Source organism: Typopeltis vanoorti, chromosome 5, assembly GCF_054136105.1.
Source record: "Typopeltis vanoorti isolate ZY-2024b chromosome 5, IOZ_Tvanoo_1.0, whole genome shotgun sequence".
NCBI lineage: Eukaryota > Metazoa > Arthropoda > Arachnida > Uropygi > Thelyphonidae > Typopeltis > Typopeltis vanoorti.
In genome coordinates, this window is record NC_143553.1 from 99,299,874 (window position 1) to 99,325,862 (window position 25,989).

The 25,989-nt window shown below is 36.1% G+C and overlaps 1 protein-coding gene across 3 annotated transcripts in view; it reads left to right on the forward strand.

Annotated features, from left to right (window-relative positions):
* Positions 1-12,014: 12,014 nt before the first annotated feature.
* Positions 12,015-25,989, forward strand: part of LOC150106687 (putative protein phosphatase 2C T23F11.1) — a 179,244-nt gene continuing 165,269 nt past the window's right edge. The window contains exon 1 of one of the 3 annotated variants that reach the window (XM_090392637.1): positions 12,015-12,099. The gene's annotated coding sequence lies outside the window, so the exon portion shown is untranslated. Of the gene's footprint in view, positions 12,259-25,989 lie in introns of all 3 variants that reach the window. The other 2 variants (XM_090392635.1, XM_090392636.1) reach the window with 2 other exon arrangements.

Below are 25,989 nucleotides of genomic sequence, written 5' to 3' on the forward strand. Positions count from 1 at the left end.
GGAGTCTGGTATGAATTACTTTCTCGGCAATTTTGCCAGGTTTGAGATGAGGCAGATTGGTCTGTAACTTTGAGGCAATCAAGGGTCTTTTCCAGGTTTATGGATTGGCATTATGTCAGCCAGTTTCCAGTAGGAAGTGAAGGATGGAGTTAATTATATTTGTCAGATGCACAATATCTCTGCGAGGTAGTAGCTTTATCACCTTGTTGGAGATACCATCAGGTGCGGGGGCCTTTTGTTCTTCAACTTCTTGATTATATCATATATTTCAGCAGGTGATGTGGGTGCAATTTGAACGGAATATGTGACAGAAGATTTGAGTGAACATCTGACGTGTTGGTGGATCTTATATATGCAACTGAAAACGAAATGATCGTATGAAGGTTTACATTCCATTTCTAAATGTTTTGCTATTGCTTCAGCTTTATTTGCATCGGTGTGGATAAGACTTGAATCTGTTTGGAGGGGGAAAGAGGTTTATTTTTGTTTTTAATCTTTCTGATAAGATTCCATATGAAATGGTTATCAGGAGAGGTGGAGATCAATTTTTCTTCCCAACGTTGATTTCTATTGGCTGTGAGGGCATCTCTCACTGCGGAGTTGAATCTGTTTAAGATCCGTTTGTTTTGTGGCGCTCTGGTGTTGTGGTATCTTTTCCTTGCTTTGGTTTTTTTCCTGATCAGATTCATAATAGCTTCTGGCAAGTGGTTGGATCTGTGGGTAGTTGCAGAGATAGTAACTGTTGCACAGGCTGCATTAATCTGTTCAGTTAGATCTTTTACGGCTGTTTCAATTCCCTCTTTGGATTTTATGATGGGTACAGGACCAATATATTTCGGGAGTACCTTGGAGAGCCTTTCCCAAGGAATGAATGAGTGAGGGGGGGGCAGTTTTTCTTGGTTTCCGAATTATAAGTATTGGATTGTGGTCAGATGATAGATCATTAATAATTATTATACTGTATTGGAGGCTGATATGCTATGTCCAAGACATCAGCGCGACCATAAGTGTTGTGATGGTTGGCTCAGCGGGACCTACCAAAGCAGGTTGTTGAATCCAGCATAGTTTTCTAGTATGTGTCCGTTTTTGTTGGTGGAACGGCTATTCTAGACTGAATGCTTGGCGTTTAAGTCTCCAGTCATGATGGTAGGCTCACTGGTATCCAATATGGCGTTCAAATCTGAGGAGAGTAATATTTTTTGTGGAGGATTATATGCTGCGAAGATTTTTAGTTTGCCAGCCGAACGCGTGAGAATCTCAATGCCGGTGACCTCGAGGTTAGTGGGAAGAGGGATATTTATAGAATGATGAGTGATGCAATTTTTAATGAAAACGGCAGTGCTTCCTCCTCTGTGGGACAGTCTGTCTGCTCTGTACAGTTGATATCCCCTAATTTTGGGGTTTTCTGAAGGTCTTAGGTGCGTTTCTTTTAGTAAAGGACATCCGGCTGAAGCGAAGTTCTGGAGTTCTAAGATCTTACTCCTCAGGCCGGTTGCATTCCACGCGATGATCTCTAAGGAGTCTGGTTTTAATTTATTATTGTTCATTAGTGAGTGCTGAAATGATAGTTTGTGTATCCTTTTGGAAGCTTTAGGTAGAGGAAGGTGAGGGGTTGGATCTACTAAAGTCCAGCAGCATATTTGCTACAGAGGCGGTGATAATAGCTGTCAAATTTGATAGTGGCGCTGGTTGAATCTTTTCCTGGGTTGACTTTATTGTACGAACTATGTCTTTGTCTGATTCTGTAGAGATCTCTGGTTGCAGAGGATGGATTTCTGAGGGTTTTTGGTTGTCCATGGGTGACTGTTGGGCGGTTCTGGTCTCTATCTTCCTCTGCTGGAGGAGGAAGAGATCTGCCTGCTTCCAACTGTTTTTCGGGTTTGGGGTACAACCTCTATAATTGGCAGTTTGAGGACCGCCGCAGTTGGCGCATTTTGCCGGAATAGTTTTTGGCTTTGTGCATGTGTTGGTAAGGTGACTTTTTTGCACACTTCAGGCATTTGAACTCTGCCTTTCAGAGTCTGTGAGCATGACCGAATCTTTGACATCTATGGCATTGCCCAGTTGAAGACCTCTTTCTCAAAGGATCTGGGGTGATTCGGAGACTACATACTGATTTGAGGTCATAGATGTTTTTATAGACTTGATGTATCTCTATTAAAACTAGAGGCATGGGTGTTTTGTCTGCTTTAGTCATCCTTCTGACCTTGATGGGTGGCAGGTCCGGGAGGCGGAGGTCGGCCTCTATTTTGTCAGAGGTTATATCCTCTGAGAGTCCCCACAGGACCACCTTCAAATTTCGTTCCGAACCAAGAGAGAATGTATGGTATTAGATATTATATGAATCCAGTTCTTTTGTTTGTTTTTTAAAGTCTGTCACTGTAGCAGGATGAATCCTAACGCCATCATCCTTATTTTTAGCCGAGACATACTGTATCTGTAGGTTAGACATGATGGCCCTCAATTGTGTCCACTTTCTTTTTTCCCGGAGGACAATCGGGGGTACCCTCTCTTTGGGGGTGGCTGTGAGATCAAGACTGGGAGTATCCTCTTCCATACCTAAATCCATGAGAGGTATAATGTCAGAGGTTTTACGTTTCTTGCGAGCCCGATTTTCATCGTATTCTGTAGAAGGGGAAATCACGAAATCGGGTTTCTCCTCAGTCTGGGGGGAGGGGTGTCTTCGCACTCTTCGAGTTTAGGTGGCAAGGAGTAGAAATTAAGACTGCCGGGCCAATCATTTTCAATTCATTTCAGTATCTTTTTGAGAATGCTAATCAGACATCCTTTGGTTCTGAGCGATTTAATATAAGCATCAACTTCTTCTTAGCACATTGTGAAGTATTTAGTACAATATGCCAGCAATGGCGGTTTAGGCCTAGCGAATTGCACTCTTATACATAGAGTTCACTTACCTGTGTGTGTGTTTAGTTTTAATAACCAGAAGCACTCGTGTACTATTGAGTCTTGCAGATACTGGTTACTGAACTCACTGACTAAAGATACGCGTGAAATACGTTTAACTACATTAGAAACCAATTCCAAAACTCATAATTAAAACACGAAATCGCACTATCTCACCGTTAAAAATCATCCTCATCAATCAAACTATATTTATGCTTTCATTGTTAATTTATAGCACGCTGCTGGTAGCGTCCTGAAAAAGTTGAATTCTATTGGCTACCAGCTGTTCACGTGACGCGCATCATACGCACTCATGGATATCCAGCTATGAGTTTATAATTGCCTGCTATGGGCGTGATTCATTGTGATCGGACGTATTCCTTTAGACTCTGCCTAGTTGAATTTTATATAAGGTTTTTCGGGAAGCTTGCATTGCACTGGAACTAACACAGTTCGAGACTTACTATCTCTCCTTCTGTATGAAATATGCAGAGGTCTGATGGCCGCCAGGCCCCACCCGCAATGAGGATCAGTGGTGGATGAATGGTATTTTAGGGAGGTAGGTCTCTGCACTGTGTCCAAGTAAGTTCCCGAAACTGCTTTTTCCTTGTTTTTAGAATAGTCACCTATAATAAGTTAACATTTTGCTAGCAGACGATTACTCTAGCTGTACGGGATTAGCTAGTAGACTCTCAGTCTACAGGATTACTCGGGAAACCCGAAAACCGCTAATTTCTCTCAGGCCAAATTATGAGCTCCCCATATGATGAGTTCGACTTCAAGCAGCTATTGGCAATCTTCAAACATGTAGGAGGGCTGCTGCAAAGGAAATGGCCAGGAAAGGTAGCAATTCACCAAATAGAAGAGAATGAATCAGAGGACTGCCAATCCCCTCACCCTCTTCAAGATTCCAGCAAAGAAAATGCCACATCAGCTGATATTCACACACTAGACGATAATGACGACTTCCAAGTAGTCAGTAGGAAGAAGCGAAAGAAGGAGTCTATAGAACCTGAAATGCTACCTCGGACCACAGAGAGAGCAACACCAATGGATACTGCAGCACAGGCTGCGGGAGTGGTGGAGATGGATACAGTGGCTCAGTATAAAGAGAGAATTCCACTAGTGATCTTACGATCCAAACAAAAATGGTCATCAATCACTGAGTTGATGAAAAACAAGAACATTAAATTCAACTCAGCAAAGAACACCGATGAAGGAGTCTGGATTCAGCCTGAAGGTGAATCGGACTACCGTCTGCTCACCAGACATTTAGATGAATTGAAAGTCCCATATCACACTTTTCAACTTAAAAGTGAACAACCTCAAGGTGGTAATCAGAGGTTTGATAGAAACCATACCATCTGAAGAAATAGCCACTGATCTCAAATCGCAAGGATTAACACTAATAAAAATATCGCGCATGTACAGAGCGGATAAGCGGCCCATGCCTCTGGTCTTTGGTAGAGATCAGTAAAGATCAACGAGAGATTTATGACCTTACAACTGTCTGTAACTTGGTTATCAAGACTGAACCCCTCAGAAGGAAGACATCCGCCGGACAATGCCATCGCTGTCAAAAGTATGGTCATGCGCAGAAACTTTGTAGGGCGGAATACAAATGTGAAGTGCGGAAATAATCATCCCTCGCACACATGTGCCAAACCAAGAACCACTCCTGCTCAGAGTGCCAACTATGGCGGCCCACATCCAGCTAATTACAAGCGCTGTTCACTCCACCCATCGAACCTGATAAGGACTAGAGAGGCAGTAACCCCGCCCACTCAGAAGCGAGTTACACACCTTAAATCGGAAATTAAAGTGCTGGCTATTTCACCTGATAAATCATATGCCTCTGTAGTTTCCTCATGCAACAAATCAGCAGAAACCCCACCAAGCAGCCAAAACTCTACTGCAATGCTTGCTGCCACTTTGGGAGAAATACTATCAGCTTTTAGCAAATCAAATCCAAACCAGGCTGACACAAACAGATTTCTGAAAAATACCCAAGTCATATTCTCGTTGATTAATGGATTATTCGGCCATCCCAATAAATTCTATACAGGTTGCCTTCTGGAATGCTAATGGATTCATCAACAACATTCTAGAATTCCAAGAATTTGCTACCCACTACAAAATTGATATCCTATTAATTAATCAGACCCATCTGCAGCCCTGTGATAATCCCAAGCTAAGAAATTACTCGTTAATTAGAAATAATAGACCCAATGCCAGAGGTGGAGGTATACTGCAATCTTTATCAAGAAAAACACCGGTTATAATGAGATAAAAAAGATTCCTACAAGTAATCTGCAAAAAACTGGCATAGAAATTTACACCATTAATGCAGGCAACTTAAAAATATATTCTGTTTATAACCCTCCAGGCAGAACTCTGCTCTCCTCTGATCTTTCTCAGCTGCTTGACACAACGGAAGCAACAATAGCAGCAAGTGATCTAAACTCAAAACATCCCTTATGGAATAGCAGGTGTACCAATTACAACTGAAAAGTCCTTTCAAATTTTGCTAAGCTGAGAATATTATCATCGCAGGCCCGATTGAACCAACACACTATTGAACTCATGGCAGGCCCGATGTATTAGATATAGCCATATTCAAAAACACATCTCATCAATTCCAGCTGCAAGTAGTTAACGACCTCAGTACGGACCACAACCCAATACTTCTAAAACTGGGAGAGGATCCGGAACTTATTCCCAGTCAGTCAGTCATTTACTAATTTCACAAAATTCAAGGCTACAGTCAACACTATCATGGATTCAGTGCTGAATATCTCCACCTGTGAAGAAATTGACGCAGCAGTCAACAACCTGGAAAGAAAAATTCAAACTAGCTTAACTGCAGCCTCTTCTATTTCCACTCCAGCTCAAGTGAACCTACTTCCAGAAGAAATCCTTGCTCTAATCAAAAACAAAAATAAAATCAGACGTCACTTTCATAACACGCTATCTGCTTTTTAAACTTTGTTCCCTGAAAACTGAAGATAACTCCTTGTGGAAGTTGGCAAAGGCTATCCATACGGACCGTTCCAATATCCACTCCATTCATGGAGAAAGAGGTATAGTTTATAGGGATGATGAAAAGGCAGAAGCCCTCGCCGAAGCGCTTCATCTTCAGTGCAGTCCTAATTATGCACATGCGGATTTGGTCTTCATAGAGAAAATTTACCGTCGAGTCCATACTGCGCTCCAGCAGCCTAAAAACTGTGTAAATATCTGTCCCACCTCGCCTAAAGAGGTCTACTCAATCATTGGGAAGCTTAACAACAAAAAAGCCCCTGGCCCAGATGAAATTAACAACAAAACAATCAAGGCCCTTCCGCACAAAGCTGTCATGCACTTGGTTGCAATCATAAATGCAATACTCAGACTAAACTATTTTCCAACCCGATGAAAACAAGCAGATATAATCCTCATTCATAAGCCGGGAAAAGCGCCTCAGTTACCGCAAAGTTACAGACCCATCAGTCTCCTTTCATCCTTGGGAAAAGATTACAGAAAAACTGTAATCTTTTCCCAAGAAAGATTACAGTTTTGTTCAACACTTCAAGATGTGGTGAACAATAACAACACAATACCGAAAGAGCAGTTTGGGTTTCGAACCGGACACAGTACTACAACAAGTTCACAGTCTGGTCGAATTTATCACTACTGGATTCAATTGGTGACAACATGCAGGAGCTGTTTTTCTGGATGTAGCAAAAGCCTTTGATAGGGTTTGGCACAAAGGTCTCATCTATAAATTATTTATGGCCAAAGTTCTGCTCTACCTTATCAAACTTATCGACTCCTTTCTAAAAAACCGGAAATTTCAGGTCAAGTTAAGAGGACTCAAACCTTCTTTGACAAGAATCACTGCAGGTGTTTCTCAAGGCTCGTTGCTCTCTCCGCTGCTTTTTAACATCTTCGTTGCTGACGCCCCTAACATGATATCAACCACCACAGCTTGCTATGCGGATGACATGCCAATTTTGAGTAGATCTCTCAGGCCGAACTTAGCTACACAGCGCTTGCAGACCGCAGCAACAAACCTGGAAAATGGCTCAGGAAATGGAGAATAGCTGTGAATGCCGACAAAAGTACTGCCATTCTCTTCACAAGACGGAAGGCATCCCACTACGGAGAAGTCAAACTTTTCAACACAACTATTTTATGGAAATCCAGCACCAAATATTTAGGTATTCAACTAGACATCCGCCTCAACTTTAACTCTCACATCGACTATACCTGCAGCAAGGCAAACTTTGCAATTATGAAACTTTACTCTCTTCTCAACCGAAGAAGCCGTCAGCACAGAAAACAAACTACAGATCTACAAAACAATCATTAGACCCACATTAAGTTATGGATCACTGGCTTGGGGTCACACCCCTCCTAGCAACATCAAAAAGCTACAGGTCATCAAGAACAAATGTCTCCGTATGATATTCAATGCTCCGTGGTTTGTCAGGACTACTCTCCTCCACCGAGACGCTGCCATTCCTGATATTCACATGTTTCTCCGTGACACTGCCATTACATATTTCACCAAAGCAGCTAGTCATCCCAATCAACTCATTCGAGAGTTATCTAACTACGATGAAAATGATAGGTGGAAACACAAGCGTCCGAAAGCGGCTCTGCTTATCGGTACAGACTCCCACACTGCCCTAAAATGGGTGAGCCAGGTGCTCGATAAATTCTCATTAATTTAAGCCATTTTTATAGAGATGAAGGGATAATAATCCATGGGATTGAGGTCCATCAAGCCACAGAAGTTATCAGTTATCAATTAGTGATATTTGAAGTTCAGTGCGCCCGATTCAACGACAACCTAGCAGTGAGAGAGTCCCTAATATTATTCTTTTTTATTTTCACTTGCAATAGTATCGTGCACTGGTCTAGTTTTGTGCGTTTTTATTCAAACATTTCTATAAAAATTGTTAATAATAATAATTAGACTTACCATAAATTTTTTTTATCAAACCGGGACATTTTTCAGAGTTTTCTCAAAACAGAAAGTAACGCCTTCTGTGATTCAAAAGGCTAAATAACGGAGTGGTTAACAAAAAAACATTTCGTAGTAATAATTTTTAATTACTCTTAGTTGAACATAACTTATTATTAAAAAGTTATTAATATTTATCACCAGCGTGATCTTTCTTTAAAAATTCTTTGTTATTTTTAATCGCGTCGAAAAATTCACCACAATTTAGTTCACTATTAAGTTTGCAGCTCAATACAGCTTTTACTGTTGACTCAGACATTCTACCTCTTTCTTCAGACCATATGTTATTCATTATTTAGAATATCCTTTCAACAGGTGAAGATGTGCCTGGCAGGCTGAAAATGTATTCTATAATTTCGACAAGATTGGGCAATGAAATGTTCTTTTCTTTGAAATGACTGAATAGTTGTATCCATTTTTCTTCGCAACTTGTATTTTTCAAAATGTCATAGTTTGCCGACCAAAAAGCTTTTGCAATCATCACTTCATCAAACAGTTCATTCATGTTTATTGTATTATTTGCAAGAGTTTCATTAAGTTTTTGGTTTAAATGAGAAGGATGATATAGATTTTGTTTCAAAAAAATGTTTGCTTTACTGACCCATTGCATTAAGTCTGGTATCAAGACACCTCCTACAAACAAAACCAAGGTCTAGCGATGGGCAACCCTTTATCTCCTATTCTTGCGAGCATTTACTTGGAGGATTTTGAAAGAAAAGCTATATCATCCTTCTCGTTTAAACCAAAACTTTGGAAACGCTATGTGGATGACATTTTTATTATTTGGAGTCACGGCCAGAACTCTCTCATGGATTTTCTTAATCATCTCAATAATAAGCATCCTAATATAAAATTTACAGTCGAACTTGAATATGACAATTCCCTACCATTCCTGGATATAAAACTTTCACGCTGCTCTGGAAAATTTAGAATCTCAATGTATAGAAAGCCTATGCAAACTAATAGATATCTTCACAGTTAGTCCCATCATTTTCCTCCACAAAAACTTGGAACTATTTCTACCTTGGGTCATAGAGCATGCTCTTTTCTGAATAACCCAGGTGAACTTCAAAAAGAAATTAATTACCTCTCACATGTCTTTAGACAAAATGGATATTCTGATAAAACCTTGAAAAAATTTCTTCTAAATCCTCCTAGCCACAGCACTAAAGAAATAACCAACATTAAGGTTTAAATAACCATCTCCATCTCATACATCAGTTCATTTTCCAAAAAATTAGCTGAAGTTCTTAAGAAGTACAAAATCAGGATCTTATTTATTCACTACCTTTCCAAAAATCAGCTCGCTAGTAAGCTATTCAAAGCCTCATCTTTTATTATTAAATTTTCATTTAATAATAATTCGGTTCTCGGGATATCCAGCATATTTGTAACTTTATGGCTATGAACCGCATTCTGGCACTAAACAAAGTCGAAATCTGAAACATCCTGAAATACATAAACTGAAATATCCTGGCGTATATAAGATATGTGTGATTGAAATATCCCGTATTTTGGTCACACAAATAAATCTATTGAATTACGTATGGAGGAACACAAGAGAGACATCCATTAGAAAAGAACACATGCCAGTGCCTTGTCTAGGTATGTTCTTTTCTTGAACAATCCTGATGATGAACACCAGGGTTATTCAATATGCTGGGATAGATCCGAAAACATCTTTCGTTGCCATGATGAGTTTGAAAGAAAAATTGTGGAGTCCAGAGAAATCATCCTTTATCGTGAACATTTAAATAACAATTTGAGCTACAACATCCCTGATAGCCACTCAACTGTTGTTCAGTACTGGCGTTCACGAGAGTCTGTATGCACGCACTCAACAAACAATGCCACGTTTGAAAGAACAACTTAAATGTAAATCCAATGTTTTTTCATGTCAATTATGTACTGCAATTTTCCTGTGCTTCTCAGTTTTAAACTTCAGTGTTTTATTGCTGTTTCCTGTTTTTAGAAGACATGAAAGCTGTCAAAAGCCGAAGAAACTAGCTGTGTTATATATCATTAAAGTCTTACAATTATTCTCGGTTTTAGTCATTAAATCTCTTTATAATATATATATATATTAACCCGAAAATATTATTTTTCTCCAAAATATTTTCAGTAACATTTAAAAAAAGGTGTCTGTGTAGCTCTGTGGATGTGGCGTTTGCATACCACGGCGCTTGGCCGCACGAAGGAAGACTTGATTTCGAGTCTAGTCGGCGACTAGAGGAAATTTTTCTAAGCATTTTTCCGACCGGTTCCCTTTTGCCCATGCCAGAGTTAGTCGAACTCTGGCATGGGCAAACGAGTCTTTTCTCTTGGAAACTCGGGTTTTTCGTCCCGTAAACTCAAGAAAATTGATTGTAGAACCCCTCATTATTTCAGACATTAAAAATATACGAGAGTTAGGGTTAGAGACCACGAGATGGCGGCACTTGTTGAGCCGTCACTCTTCACTGCGTGCCACTTAATTAGCGATAACCTTGGACCAGCTATCTCTGATTGGGTACCAGTGGAGATTGAACTGCACACTCAGTCTCCAAAAGCTAGATAGGGCTAAAAACGGCCTCGCCTACTCCCCATATATATTGGAATATTTATTAAAATAAAATTTAATTTCGGTTTAATTTATTTAATTTCGGGTTAATTAATGTATTGTAAATATTAATATAATAAAAATATTCTTTATATTATTATTTTTTTGAGTTGTCATAATCATTATACTATTTTTTGTGTTTTGTAATGACTTAGAATAAATAAAATTTTTGTTATTAATTTTCCAATTTATTTATACTCATTTTCCCCCTTCCCTTCGATTCTAATTAGTGCAGGTTTTTTTAGTCGATTTTTTTTGCTGCCCACTTGAGTTACACTTTTATAGCAAATGGCCCGCCGTCCAATTGAGTTTGAGACTCCTGTCTTAGATCATCAGGGATGTATCCTGTCTCATAGATGTTATTAAAGATAACCTTTAGGTCATTAAGTGTGTTTTCATTTGCTTTCTTTAAGAATTCGATAGGGATCTGGTCAGGGCCTGGTGTTTTACCTGATTTCATTTGACTTAGAGCATATTCTATTTCTTCATATGTAATTGGTTCACTATCCGTAATTTGTATATCTGGTGCGTCTGTGCGATCAGATCATCAGAATCAAACAGTTCTTTTCCATATTCCCAATGAAATGTTTAGACATTAAATAAAAATTTAAGCAATTGATTTTTATTAACTTTGATGATTTTATCCTCCAATATAGCTTATACTGTAATTTTCCCCCAAATTTACGCAAACATGGATGAATTATAATTATTCCTATTGTTTATTGTATTCGATTAACCCGATTTCGCTTAGCGCGCATTATTTGATGGATTCTCGTTAAGCAAGGTTTTCCTGTACATCTGACCTTCTCCACTACTATTTAATTCTCCTACGACGACACTACTCTCACCGCCCATCATCACCAACAACAGTATTTTTTGTCTGTAAATTGCGTGTGTTCTGAAGACCGATTTGTTTGTACGTGGGGTGAAAAAAAAACTCTGCTACCTCCGTATGAGATCGGCTAACTTACCTTCAATTGAAAAAGCCCATATAAGGAATCCCCTCGTCACAAATTGAATCGAACAGAGGCCTTTTCCAATCGAAGGCCGAATGTTCCTCTGTTCTTCCAATTGGCAACAAGAGCAACAACTATTATTATAATTATTAACAAATATTGTAATTACACTATAATGCAAAGTTACTTTTATCTTTTGTTTGAATTTTGATTAAATATTTATTCATTTTGTGAAACATTTCCATATCCATATGTAAGGCATATTTGTGACAACTTATGCAATACTTTTGGTAATAAGTAACTGCCGTATTTTTTAAAATGACATGCTATGAATATCGATTTCAATTTCTCTTACCACAAAATTTACAATTTGTGCATTGTAATTATTAAACACTGATGTCTTCAGGTTTACTCTCTTCTCTCGACTTTATTATTATTTTAGCAATCTTGAACAATACTTTATTTCTTGGGTTTTCTCCACAGCTCTAGCGAATGCTTGATATTAATCGTCAGCTAGGTCATGTGGATAGTTGAATTAATATTGAATGCTATCGAGAGTAGAAATAGGGTAGGGTTCCTCAATGATTCGTTAACTCAAACGGAATCCGCTCGGCGTTGTGCCTTTTAATTAAGTGCGTGTTATTATATCTAGTGCTTTAAGTGTTTGTTAGTTTTCTATTTAATTCACGAAATTAACGGAATACCAAAGAAAGTGGAAGATTATCAGTATGTTGGAGTTTATATAGGAATATTTATGCAAACTGCTATTACAAAACTTACTTACGATTGAAGTAATTTACAGTTTTTGATCTCCATATCTTCCCTTCCCTTCCCCCCCCTTTCCCCTCGTGTATGTGTATACGTTTGTGTAATCATTGTGTATTGTCAGATGCATATAATGTTTTAGGCCGAATCCTTACTTGTTATACAAGACCTATAATATTTGATACTGTAGTCGATGGCAATACATTATGCAGTTCTAAAGAGAATGCCCCCGGATATTAGTGGATCGGAAAATTTTCATTTAATAATATTTCGGTGCTCGGGATCTCCAGCATATTTGTAACTTTATGGCTATAAATTCTAGCACTAAACAAAGTCGAACTAAATTTATTACAAAACCGGAATAAAGGTGTGTTTAATGCGTACGTTTATAGATCAGCGAATCAAAGTGTACTGTACAGATCAGTTCAATATTCGTGGTTAATGCATTAGATTAATATTGAGAAAGGAAAAGTATCGTGTTTCTACATAATTGTAAGGTTTTATCACTGTAATAACTGTTGCATTTTTTGCATCATTAATCACCAGGTAAATAGATTCCCATGCCATGTCAGATGCTTTTGGCTCTTGAGCTAATATTCGTTTACATTATTTATTTTTAAAAGTTAGATAGGGCTAAAATGGCCTCGCTTACTCCCTATATATGAGAATAAAAGACGTTAGCTTATTTTTTTTAAGTATTTATTTTTAATTAATACATAATGACATTGGCAGATGGTGATCTTAATCTCCCTTGGTACATACCTAAAGGGAACCTTGGTGTACAGTTGTGGGGACAATCTTTTGTAGTGAAACATTTCATTCGTAATCTTGTGAATCTGAATATTATAAGATTATATTTAGTGTTCCATTCGGTTTTCCACTGGTCAGTGATTATTGATAAAATTTTGGTATATCTTGAGAAAAATCATACATAACTAATTGAAAAATTTGTTTTGAGATTAAAGAAAAACCAAGAATGAAGAAAGGAGTATGCTAATGAGTAGTTTGAAACATAATAGGACTATAGTCTTGCTTGTGAAACTAAGCCACTCTAAAGGATGCATTTTTTTAAAAAAAATATCCTTTAAGAAAATAAAAGTAAATAAATTACAGTTACTGTATAAGTTTATAGTAAATCAGTATTTCTGGTTATTTCTTTACTATTACCTCTAAGGAACTTGCTATACTACGGTGCTGATTGCCCAAATAACCTTAAAGTGGTAATAAATATACAGTTGTTTGAATATTGTGTATAACACCAAGTAAATCATTAAACCCTGTAATTCCATTTTATTCTCCAAAGAGTGTAGTCAGAAATCTTTTATCTATAACTTAAGGAAATTAGTGGGTACTTGGATTCCATCCCTTTGATGTACTGGGATAGTTTATTTCATCATCATCCTTTTAGGAATTTAGTTCCAGTCTCATTCCATCTTTTCCTTGGTCATCCCTCACTTCTATATCCTCCAACTGGGTGGTATCGGAGTATGTTTTTAGGTCGTCTTGAACTGTCCATTCTTTTGATGTGTTCAATCCACTTCTTTCAGTATTCATATACTTTGTCCAATACCAAGTCTCTTTTTAGTTTTTTATGTATTTCTGTGCTTTTTTTTTTTTTTTTTTCATCCCAGAGAGTATAGCCTACTGACCTTTGCAGGAATTTCATTTCCATATGTTCACTGGGCATCCACAGATGCCGTATGGTCATTTTGATGCTTGGTGATGTGCCACACCAGGCCTCACCAGTGTTTTTATAGTGTCCAGAATTCACTTCTGTACAGTAGAGAAGGCCTTTCCAAAACTTTATAGACTCTTATTCTTGTATGCTTTTGAACTTGGTTAGATTTGAAAACATTATTGATCATTCCTGTTATCTTTAGAAAATTTGAAATTGTGATGTCGATGTCAGCTTCTTTTGTATATGATACAGCACATCGAAGGTATTTGAAGCAGTTAATTTGTTCTAAAATTTTATTTTCAATCATGATTTTACTTCTGACTGGAGATAGTTCTTTAAAAGCCATGATTTTTGTTTTGTCTGTTGATATTTGTATTTACATTTTTTGCACTTATGTTTAAGGCATATATTGATTTTTGGAGTTCATCTTCACTTTTTGCTATGATTATCTGGTCATCTGCAAACAAAAGAGTAAAGAGTATTAAGTATAGTTCCATGATCTAGTTGAAATACCTGTTTGATATTTTCTTCCATTTCTTCACTGTTTCATCTATATAGATATTAAATAAGAGTGGTGACATTGAGCATCCATGATGGACCCCCTCTAATTATTGATTTCCATTCTATAACGTTTTCACTGATTCTTACAATATTTGGTTGTTTTGATAATTGTTAGTTTTTTGCAGCAAGAATCTGATTTGTAATGTTTAGATTCTTGATACGGTCCACAATTTGTTCCTTAAAACTCTGTCAAAGGCTTTCTGGTAATCTACAAATGCTGTGTGTGTTTCTATGTTGTATTCATAATATTTTTCCATGAATATGTTTGATGTAGAAGCTGGGTCAATGCATGATCACCCTTTTTTGGAGGCCATTTTGTTCTTCACAAAGTTTATCTTCTACATATAGGTTTTGAAGTTAGTATTCGTGCATATAACTTATAACCAGTATCCAGGAGACTTATTCCTCTGTAGTTTTCACAGTTGCACTTATCACCTTTTTTATATGTTGGGATAATAAATGCCTTATTCCAACTTTCTGGGATTTTTTCTTGCTGCCCGATATTGTTAAATAACTTTAAAAGTCGTTTGATGAATAGGATGCTTGCATATTTTATAAGTTCTGTATTTATTCCATCTTCTCCAGGGTATTTTCCTGATTTGCCTTGCTTTGCTGTATTGCTTGTTGGATTTTTTGTAATGTTATTTCTTTCACTGTATAGTTAATGACTAGCATTATATATTTTAGATTTGTTACTGTCTTGCCATAAGTTTTGGAAGAAGTCCAAGTTTTCTCTTATTTCAAGTTTCACTTTTTCTTTTACCTTCCTGTTCATATTTCTTAGATTGTATGTATTTGGTCTTTTCATTGTAAGATCACTTTTCAATTTTGCTCTGAAGTTATCCCATATTTCTCTATTCTTTTTTCAGCATGCTTTTTTGCTTTTGTTCTTTGATATTTATAATTAATTTTTCCTTCTGGTAATTTTGTGTTTATCCACTGTTTATATGCTTCTTTCTTGTCTTTGATTATTGCTGTATATGATGATGTTGTTGTAGTAGGTGGAAAATCAACAATAGTTGATTTTCCACCTACTAATGAGAATGTGGCAGACAATAATACTATGATGAGAATATGGCAGACAACTTGCTTCCTTTGTTTGTAATTTGGACTATTATTTTTGTGAATATTGCATGTCTTTGACAGCTGATTTTTTTCAAGTTGCACAGAATTTTAACATAGGTTTCTTATTCTTATTTTGAGATATAATAGGTTTCTACTACATACTTACCAAAAATTGATCCAGGCACCGATTATATATAAAAAATAAAAAAAAAATAGAAAATTTTTATAAGTAAAATCAAACCTTGAAAGGTTTCTTCAAGTCTAGCATCAAGTTACCACAAGGCTATGTAAGCATCTCGCGTATATTGCCTTAGAAAAAATTGGTAAATGACTTCAAACAGATGATATAGACAAATACTGTTTATTAGTGAACATGCTCATAATGCTGGTAGATTTACAAACTACATTCTTATCCATGGTGTGGATGTATCATTTTAAATTCTTGCATTTAACTTTCAAATCATAAAATGGAAATCAGTCCATTACTGTTATCTGGAATTATGCTACATGTTCCATCAAGTTATTATTATTATCCCAAGACCTCATGAAGTCAGACTCATCTGGGAGGTCCTTCTATCTCACACACACACACACACACACACACACACACAGCTCATCATACCGTTCCTTGAACACATTCAAACTCCTTGCAGACACCACACTCTCAGGCAAGGCATTCTAATCATTCACAACTCTGCACGAAAAAAACCTGCCCCTCACTCCCCTACTTATTTCTTTCTTTCTATGTTTCTTTCCCCCCCCCCCAATCACATAATAGCCTACTGAATTTCTTCTTTAAATTGCTTTTGTTCCTTAGAGCAACTTCCTACACACAGCCAATAGCATCCTCATTACATGAGGTTTTTCAAATTTGTGCCTATAATCTAAAGAGTGGGGACAAACTATTTTCATAGTACACATTTATATAAAATTTCTCTGCAGGTCTAGTACAAAATACAGTACAAAACTGGGCAGCTTTGTACTGTATAAAAAAGCATACTAAAAATGAAAAACATTAAAAAAAACTGTTTAGAAATTAAGGCAATTAAAGCTTATCAATGAAAGTTAGAGAATTTTCAAATATGTTCTAATTATATGAGGAACATATAAATATGTATTGTATTCATTATACGTTTCATCTGTGTACATATTCAGTTGTCTGATTATGATTCTGTGTGCTTCCACTTATATCCAATGTTGAAATAAGTAATGGGCTTGCTCAGTATTTCAGAAAAATCTAAATTGCATAGTCACTAAAATTCAAAGTGATTTTCAATAGTGTGATGGTCCTTCCAGTCTTATATTCTTTGAAACATGAATAAAACATGAATACTGTTGTTGGATTCCATCTTGTCCTATAGCTGTTTTATTCAATTGATATTGAGACTGTGCAGGCTAGTCAGGTTTTCTCATGTTTTCTACAAACTCTGCCATAGTAGCAGCTGCTGTGTAAAATCATGTTGAAAGAGACATAGGTCTGTCATGTAAAAATGCAGTTATTTAGGGAACATTGTATTATCTATAAGTGTTCATATTTACGAATTTAGGGACACAAAACACATGTATTGAAGAAATGATTATTTTACTAATTATTAATAAAATAATTAAATAAAATTAAACATTGAAAAAATAAATAAAAAAATTATTTAATTTTTTTAATTAATTTATTTTTTCAATTTTTATTTTATTTTATTTAATTATCACTAGAGGTCAGGCTAAGAAAAAGATTAATTAACAGCGTAGATTTAAGTTACCGGTATAGAGTGCAAGAGCATGTAGCTTGGTTCCCTATACGCATGTATCCTTCTGATGATGACCTCAATACAGGGGTCGAAACGTCAAGTGTTATTTTATTAATAATTAGTAAAATAATCATTTCAACACGTGTTTTATGTCTCTAAATTCATAAATATGAATACTGATCACCGTGTAACCTTAAAAGAAAGAGTCATCTATAAGTGTTGTATATCTCAGTATTTATCTTTCCAGGTGTTACAACCAAAGGTCTGAGTACATACTAGAAGAAACAGCTCTAGAACAAGTCACAGCTGAGATGATGCATCCTAGAGCTGTATAAATGTATATTAACAAATTAAGCAGTGTGGATTCTCAGATAATTTGCCAGAAGTATAGCATGCATTTCCTCAGGGAAGCAGAATGTCAAGGATGTGTATAATGAGAAAACTTAGAAATTGTGACCTAAAAGGGAGGGGAGATAATGCTATCTTTCTTGAGATAGTCAAGATATATTTTGTTGATTTCATTGTTAAAACGATGATGGAATTCATGACTGAACATACACACGTAACCACTGTAATAAGATTTTTTAATAAGTAAATGTTTCATCCTAAGTATCATAGGACATCTTCAGTACGGTTAATTCAAACAATACTAGGAATCACATACAGTTAGGGCACATGCTTACAATGGAATCCCTCTATGCATGCAGTAGCATGTTATAGAATTAAATTAAAATATATATCTGGAAAAAAAAAGAGGGTTACATTAAAATGAGATAACACATATAAAATTATTTTACACAATTTAGGATGACAATTTCCCAAACTTTATGGATAGTAAATAGTAAGAATATCATTATGGTTTAAATTGGGTCTGTGACGTAGGGCTTCAGCACTTTCTTTATATAAACGTTCATGTTTATATAAAGATATATGTAGAACTTTGGTCTTTTTCCAATGGATCCTATGGTTTGGATTTTCAATTCCATGTTGTGCGAGGTCAGATTTCAGTGCTTTGATAAGACGGTGGTTTGATATTTCAATCTTGATGTTCCAAAATGCGTTTGCTAATGGATCTACCTGTCTGCCCTTTAGTAAGACAATTTACGGGAATATGGGACCTCATACACACCGGGTAGCATCAAAGGTGAGAGTTTGTCTTTAGGAGAAGGTAACTAATTATGGATCTGGTTGATTGGTTTGTAGGTAGCAGCAAATTTATATTTCTTCATAATTTTTGAAAAAAACTTTCGGAAATGCCTTTGACATAAGGTATGGGAATCCTACAGGCTTGATCTTGTCTAGGTTGATGTGTAGGGAAGTGACTGATGATTTTTTTGAGTTGTTTTTGGGTTTTATCTATTTTGTATTGCTGTATTTTTGATTGTTTCCAATTCTTGGTTTAAAGATTCTTTGGAGGAGCAGAGTCTGTGTGCTCTTGTTACTAAGGGTTTGATAATGCCAAATTTTTGAGATGGATGATGATGAGCTGAAGAATTGTGAATGTAGTGACCTGAAAATGTCAGCTTACGATAGACAGAAGTGGAGATAGAACTATTTTTTCTAGCGTGAATTTGATGTGAGGATGAAGAAGGTTGATTTTATCTAGAAACAAGTGTAGTTCTTGTTCAGAGTGACCCCCAGACAGCAAAGACGTCATCGACATATCGTAGCCAGATTTTTGGTTTAGGATTAAATGGGAAAATTTTTTCTTCATGGTGTTTTAGAAAAAGGTTGGCTAAGTTTGGTGATAAGGGAGACCCCATTGCTATTCCTTCCTCTTGCTTGTAAATTTTCTCTTTCCAAGTGAAGTATTCAGATGTGATAACAAATTTGAATAATTCAACAATATCAGATGGAAATTTTTGAGTTAGTAGGTCTATCGTTTCCTTAAGTGAAGAGAGAAACAATGTTGAAGCTAATTAACATGTCAGTTTCCAACAGTTGAATGTCTTTAATTTTTGCATGAAACTCTGTGGAATTTTTAATTGATGAGGCTGAGTGGCCTATGAGAGGACGGAGAAGGTTAGATAAAAAACTTGATAATTTGTAAGTCAGGCTGCTAATAGAATTATGATGGATCTGAGTGGAATATTATTCTTATGAAGTTTAGGTAAACTGTATATTCTAGGAGGCCTAGCATGGTATGTCCTGAGTTTTTTTTTTTTTTTTATTGTTTCTTGATCTAGGGTAGGGGCTTTATCTAGTTTCTTGAGCTGTCTTTTTGTAGGATCATAATCAAGTTGAGTGTATGTATTTCAATCTTGGAGTAATAAATTCATTTTTCTGTCATACAAATTGGTATCTAGGACAACAGTGGTATTTCCCTTGTCAGCTCTGGTGAAGATTATGTTTCTATTACGTTTTAAGGAGGTAAGAGCTTTCAGTTTTGATGGTGGGATATTCAAGTCCGAAGGTTTGGCATCATAGATTATTTTTGCAATTTCAAAACGTAGTCTATTGGCTTCATTGTTGGACAGGTGGCCGATGTTTCTTTCAATGTTGTGTATAAAATCTAAATATGGAATGCATTTAGGTGAAATGGCAAATTTATGATCTCTTACTAGAACATTTAATTCATCTTCTGTGGACGACTAGATAAGCTGACAACCCATTTTTTGGTCAGTAATTTGTTGGTATTTTTCTTGGATCGATTTAACAAAGTAAGGTATTTTTTATGTAGATTAATGTTACTTTTTTCAGATGCTTTGATATCTGCATTTTTGAGACATTAGTAATCAATTGTAGCAATTCTTGATTTAACGTACTTGATAATTCAGCTTCTAATTCTGTGATTTTTAAAATATTTGTTGCCAGTTCATGTTTAGAAACTCTTAATTGATAAATTTTATGAGCACCTGGTAATTTGATAACTTCCTTTAGTTTAGCAAATGTGGGAATGAGTTTATCGTGTCTGCACTTTTTTAAAAAAGAGATTCTGGCACATAGCTTATCCTGTTTAGTCATGAATGCTCCACAGGTTTCATTATACAACAAAGATGATGAAATTCATGTTCTAGTCACTGCAGTATAGGAATATGCTGAACTGCAGTGAACTCTGGTCAGGCTGCAGCAACTATATCCTCTGTATATATCTTTATGTTGGTGACCCTTTAGTAGTCCTGGATATATTCAATAGGCATTAGACTAGAGGTAACTAACCTAGTCAAAGATCGAGATAAGGCATCCATACTTTTCAAAAGAAAGGACAAGTCTGTGTGGTACTAGGTGGTAGATAATGATGTTCCATTGCGTTTGTAATACCACTACTTTGTTCATTGGAATCTTGAAGTGGCCAAAAACTATGTTTAGACCTCAGAGCACAAAGACTTGGTTTATTTTTTTCCATTCTTACACATGCAATGTGTAAGATATCCAACATTTCTTTTCAGAGGGTACAGCTTTAAAATGATTATTTTGTGCTAAATATATATCAGACTAAACAACTTGGAGCAACAGTTCAGGAAGCTTCTGAGTCAGCAAGCAGTCTTGCTGCCACTGTTCTGCGAGATGTATCCAGAGGGAGATGTATCAAGTATATTTAAATGTAATCAAGTAAAATCATGTAAAAGTTACTCTGGAGCTGATGCAGACAGTGATCACAATTTGGTTTTATTGAAATGCAATTTAAAATTAAAAAGTCAGAATCAAGGAAAAGGCTCAAATGGAATATAGATAACTTGAAAATAGAGGAAAACCATTGAATCTGTAAACAGAAGACCAATAAAAGCATCAACATTGGAGAGAGCAGAAAGAAAAAATACAACGAAAGTGGACCTGTTTTAAGGACAAAATCATCAAGGCAACTTTTACTTCTATGCAACAAAATCATTTATTGCATAGAAGTAAAAAAAAATAAAGCAGTGGATCACCTTAGACATTCTAAACATAATAGGTAAAAGAGGAAAATACAGAACCTCTCTATATGAAGAAAGTAAGGAAAAATATAAACTAAAAAATATGTTAAATTAGAAAATGTGAAGAAACAAAAGAACAACGGCATATAGAGAAGTGCAAAGAAACAGAAGATTTAATCAAGACTGGAGAATTGCTAAAGCATATAACATTCTAAAAGGAATGAGCTAGCATAACAAAATAAGCACAATTATCAAAAATAAACATGGGAGCATTCTTATAGATAAGGAAAAATTTCTGAAAGTTGGAGGGGGGGGGGTACTAAGAAAAACTGCAATGAAGGAAAAGATCTAGACAGTGAAGCCATAGATGAAACAAGGCTTGATGCAGAGGAAATTGGTCCATCCATATTACTAGATGAATTTGAATGGGCTTTAAATGAATTGTTTTCTAACATGGCACCAGCTGTTGATAACATCCCCTCAGAATTAATAAATTATTCAGGAAATATAACTAAGGCATACCTATTCATGATAATAAGGGATATATTATTATTATTATTTGGCACCTCCAGGGAGTCCAAAGACTCATGAACTGAAATCATTCCTAAAGAGTTCACACAATGCTCTGTCATTCCCATTCCTAAAATAAATCATACAGACAAATGTGAAAATCATTGAACAATAAGTTTAATATCAGTGCTTCGAAAATATTATTTTCGAAGCTAAAATTTATACAAATAACGTTGAAGAATATTGGCAGTGACTAATTTGGGTTCAGGAATCAAGGGATACGAGGCTCTAAGAAGCTCTTAGAACATTGATAGAAAGAAGAATAAAAATACCGACAGTTTTTCATAACTGGAGAAAGCCTTCGATAGTCTTGACTGGAACCAAATGTTTGAAATCTTAGAAACAATAAAGATAGATTGGAGAGAGATAGAAGGCTCATATTTAATCTGTGCAAGCATGAAGAAGCCCAATAGAAATAACCAACAGCAGAACAAAAACAGCATGGATGTGTAAGACAGAGGTGTTCTCTTTCTCCAATACTGTTAATCTCTACATTGAATAAACAGTAAATAAATTAACAGAAGTAATAGAAACAGGAATTAAGATAAATGGAATTGTAATTAACTGGCTGTGATTTGCTGATGATATTGCAATTATCACTGATAATGAGGACAAAGTGAAATCCACCCCAACAAAGATGGAAGAAATTTTCACGCAATATAGCCTAAAAATTTATTATAAGAAAACTAAACTGCTAATCACAAGTGAAGTGAATCCCATGAAAATAAACCTGAAAATAAATAACCCAATTCATCAAGTAAATTCCTTTATATACCTTGGGAGTCTAATCATTGAATGTAGAAGAAGCCAGTTAATATTAAAGCAAAAATAAGCTTGGCCAAAAAAGGCATTCTAGAAGAAGAAGAAGATGCATTTTTACTAGTAAAGAATTCTGCATTCAACTGGTGAAAACATATAGAGCATGGCATTACATGGTTGGGAGACTTGGACTTCAACAAAACAAGACACCAAAAAAAGTTGGAGTCATTTGAACTTTGATGCTGGAGAAGGATGACAAGGATTAGTTGGACAGAAAGAAAGACTAATAAAGTTATAAACGTGGCTCAAGAACAGCAGTCACTAATGAACCACATCGATAAGAGAGAGGAAAAAAAGAAGCCTAATTGGACACCACCTGAGGATGACTGATTACAGAAATAATGGAGGAGACTGCAGAAGGGAAGAAGACAAGAGGCAGACCAAGAATTTCTTATATAAAACTTAACAATAACAACGAGCTAAAAGCTATGAAGAAATAAAAATGAAAGCACAGGATAGAACATTATGACATATGACTACCACCAACAAATCTTCACATTGACACATCTGAGAAGAGAATATCTGACTTACACATAAAAGGTGACAAGATCTGTAGCACATCAGTGCCATATATGGGCAAGAGGATAGAAAGAAAGAAATCAGTTGACTCTTTTTTGAACATCTGAAGTTGTAGTCCTTGGGGATGACTGAAGGAGGTTGTTCTAAAGAACAGGTAGATGTAATGAAAGAGAAGGTGATTTGGTAAGTTTGGAGACAGACTACAAAAGGATGTTGACCAGTAGCTGCGCTTGATCTTACAGTTTTGGAAAAGAGTGGTGAAGAGTATTTTTAGGGCTGAAGCATCTAAGGATAAGAGGCTAGTGTGTTATATAAATCTGTAAATTGCATGTGTCCCTTCTGGCTGGTTTGCCTGTTATGTGGAATGAAAAACCTGTTTTTTCTGGAGGAAAACCCTGCTACCTCCATTATTGAGACTGGCTAACTCACCCTCAGATGAAAAGTCCTGATAAAGGTTCTTTCCATCCCACGGGATTCGAACCTATTAAAGACCTGGTCTAAGCTAAGCTGTGGAGGTTTCATATAAAAGGCAGAAACAATGTCTGAACGGAGTATTGATATGATTCTTAGAAGTCAGTCATCAGTTAATCTGTTAATAGCATCAAGCACTCATAATATCACATGATATGTGTGACCAGTATTCTGTATTTGTGTGGGTTGGTTTTTGGATTTATACAATATTAGCTGTTGTGGAGGTGAAAAAGGTAATACCTTGAGCAAAAAAGTTCACAGTTCTTTATTAGCTGAAGAAGCTATAGCTGAGATGTATTTGTGCCAGAAAAGGTTGCAGGTGCTGGTAAGCTAAATCTGATCATGTTTGGATGTCATCAAAAGTAAGGATGAGTGACATGAGGTTTTTCTTGCAAAAAATTACACAGGATTGTGGTTGATTTGTGGCTTTGAAGTCCACAAGGTTATCTTTGCCCCATTGATGAATAGCAAGGAGATCCAGAAAATTTACAGCATTGGTTATGGAAACTCTTGAGACTTTTATTGATTGAACATGACAAGGTTTATTGTCATCAGTAAAGCTATGGATAGAATTTGAAGTCGGTGAAGATGAGAGGAAGAGTGAGTCAAAGTATGGAGCCCTGGTTACTTTTACATTCTTTGGGAAATCTGAGGCATGGATATATCTATGCTGATATATAGTGAGCAACTAGAGAGGAAGTTGATGTGATTGAATTGCCTTAGAAATGCCCCAAGTTAGTTTCTCTAATCTTTTTAGTGGTTTGAGTCTAGGAGTGGGCGGTGAAGGCTAGAGGATCAGTGGCGGATCAAGGCAGAATCCGTATTAGTTGGTCACTAGTTCGCTGATGATGGCCCCCATTCACAGTTTGTGTGTGTGTGTGAGAGAGAGAGAATAGAAGTGAGAGCAGTTAGAGGATAAGGTAGTGGCTGACTATCTTTTCTTGAATGGATTGAACATTTAATGTAAGCTTGTTTCCATGCCAGTTGAACAGAAAAAGTTGGAGACAATATTGGATAGGTGCTAATTCTGGAGCACAAGCACTTAGCACACTGCTGGGAGGGACCAGGACCAGATGCTCATGAGTACTTGTTTTATTTGGATTCTTCTACTTCCTTTCTGTGGAAAATTAGAGATTGAAGTGAGTAGTTTTTGGTATAGTGGGGATACTTTGTCATCAGTTTAGGAATTGGAAGAGAAGCATGATGCCAGTATTGTAACATATCCTGGTCTTTGGGATATGTTACAATAGTAGGCTTGACTGCTATTATAACAGGAGAAAGAGTTAAAGCATTCAGCTGCTTCAAAATTGGATTTAGGTTTCTTGATTTTTTTAGTTATTGAAAGCTGCAGTGTAGGCTATGTGTGATGCTGAAGTTTTTGTTTTAAGTCATTTGTGATATGCCAAATTTTTTTTCAGTTTGCTTTGGAACTTATTAGAGAACCAATGCTTTGGATACTGTTTGGGAATTTTAGGTGGAGTGAGAGGACGAAGAACTTCATTCCAGTTATAATTATTTTGATGTTTTAAGGATACTTGTGACATAAAGACTGAATAATATATATGCATGTAAACACAAGAAAGATATTTAATTAATTTATTGTTAGTATTCCACCTTGTATTTGTTTAAAACTGTTCTTGTAGTGCCACTGAAGATGGTCTGCTATTTCCAGACTGAAATATTTGGTTAATTAAATATCTTTCTTGTGTTTACGTGCATATATTATTCAGTCTGTAATTATTTTGGTTTGAGCAGATGTTGAAGAATGAAGGCTTAGATGGTGATTGGGAATTTTGAATGGAATGATAGATGGCCTTCATTTTAGTGAAAATTATTTCTTTTATTTGGTCTGAGCAGGTATTTAGATCAGGAGAATTGAAGCAGTAATTGGGCCATTCTGTGGAGCAATAAAATTCTTAGCTGCTTGTCTTCTGGCACTACAAGGGTGTCATTTCACACCCTTGTAATTCCAGCAGACATGCAACTAAGAATGGCTTAGTGAAGTTGTAGTTTGAGTTACCAAGAAGAGAAACAACATCCACAGTGTATTTTGAAGGGAGGCTTGTTAAGAAGAGGTCAAGATTAAGCATTACTTTTGGGAGGAATGAAGTATCGATATCAGTAATTTTATAGTTATCTGATTGCATTGGGAAATTTATTTCATGGTTGATTAACTGAATATGTGGCTATATAGTTACATGCTGTTGTTCAAGTGTAACAGAAAGTTTGGTTATTTGAAGGTCAAAATATTGAAAGATCACTATATTGGATTACAGTTGACAGTTTGGGTATTTTGATTTTTAATTGATACCTTTTTACTCTTGTAGTGAAATAATCTTTGATATGTGTATTTTGTTCTTTGAATAAATTGAGCAACTATTTTTCAAAGTGTGTAAATCAGAGGCTTTGTTGTGTATGCCATTCCATAAAACAATGCCAGTAATTCAAATACAGGTATTTGTGGAAAAGAATAATTGC